This window comes from Amia ocellicauda, chromosome 12 (assembly GCF_036373705.1).
Source record: "Amia ocellicauda isolate fAmiCal2 chromosome 12, fAmiCal2.hap1, whole genome shotgun sequence".
Classification (NCBI taxonomy): Eukaryota; Metazoa; Chordata; class Actinopteri; order Amiiformes; family Amiidae; genus Amia; species Amia ocellicauda.
This window is the reverse complement of record NC_089861.1, coordinates 41229338-41230763: the sequence shown is the minus strand read 5'-3', so window position 1 is coordinate 41230763 and position 1426 is coordinate 41229338. Positions and strand designations below refer to the sequence as shown.

General features: G+C 46.2%; 1 non-coding gene across 1 annotated transcript; it reads left to right on the top strand.

Moving 5' to 3' along the window:
- Positions 1-489: 489 nt before the first annotated feature.
- On the top strand, positions 490-563 carry trnai-aau (transfer RNA isoleucine (anticodon AAU)). The gene has a single exon. It is a non-coding gene; the product is annotated as a tRNA-Ile (tRNA).
- Positions 564-1426: the final 863 nt, after the last annotated feature.

Here is a 1426-nt window from a genome sequence, read left to right as displayed (position 1 = left end):
CCATTCAGGTTGCACAGGTAGTCCAGCTCCTCCAGTATGGCACATCCATACGTGCCGTCTGAAGAAAGTTTGCTGTGTCTCCCAGTACAGTCTCAAAAGCATGGAGGTGGGAGAGTTACGAATTATGCAATGTACGGTGAAGATCTTGAGGTTTCCTAGACTTCGATCACGGAGATCCGATGTGTGATTTAAGTGTTCCCGCAGTTTTCTTGATCAGTATATAATCTCGCGGTGGACGTATACATCCTCTCAGAATGGCCGAGTGGTCTAATTTGCCAGACTTAAGGTGTTGTTCCCTTGAAGAGTGTAGAAGGGTTTTCTGGTCTCCTGATGGAGGCATGGGTTCAAATCCCACTCCTGATAGATTGATTTATAGAATCACCAATGCTAGGAATTGCAAAAGTGTTCTTTTCACACTTGTGTGTAATGCATTTTGCAGCCAAATTACATAAACATGAGGAAATGCCTGGCAGAGAGACTCCTTTTGATGGCCGGTTAGCTCAGTTGGTTAGAGCGTGGTGCTAATAACGCCAAGGTCTTGGGTTCGTTCCCCACATCGGCCAAGACCGATCGTAGGTGCTCATCCGTCTAGTTCAAGTCCTGTTTTTTGAATGTTTGACATGAAACTCCCTGAAGGCAAGCGTAGTAGTGCACTTAAGCAGTGGTAGGATCCACAAGACTTCATCAAGCCGTGTCAAAGTCGGCCATCTACATGCACACGGGAAAATGTCCTTTCGCCGCTTTGCTTTTCTCAGAACACTTCATTTGCATTCTGTCCTCTGATAGTTTCAACTCGTGGGCTCCTGCCAATTCCTTATTACACAGACTTGGAGAGGGAAGCAATGCCAGTGGCTTCAAGAATCAACGCAAGTTTCATGAATGGCACATCTAAGCCATGGTGCCAACCAGACATTGAGCTGTTGGTCACCTCGACTCGGTTGCATAAGTGTTGAAAGTCACGGATTCCCGCAATTCTGTGGCCGCATTCTCAAGGCTATCTTCTATAATACACCTCTCAAAAAAATAAGGGAACAAGTAATCATCACAGCATAATACCAAGTCAGTTACAGTTCAGGCATATTAATCTGTACAGTTAGGAAGCCTAAGCGGTTGTGAATCACTGTCTCTTGTTTTGGTGCAAATGAAAGTGACAGCAGGTGCACCGGAGATAGGCAACAGCAAGACAACCCCAAAAAGGGAATGGTTTTGCTGGTGGTGGCCACAGACGATTGCTCTCTCCTTATCCTTCCTGACTGATTCTTCTCTAGTTTTGCCTTTTGCTAGTGTCCTTGTCACTACTGGAATTATGAGGTGCTCCCTGCAGCCCATTCAGGTTGCACAGGTAGTCCAGCTCCTCCAGTATGGCACATCCATACGTGCCGTCTGAAGAAAGTTTGCTGTGTCTCCCAGTACAGTCTCAAAAGCA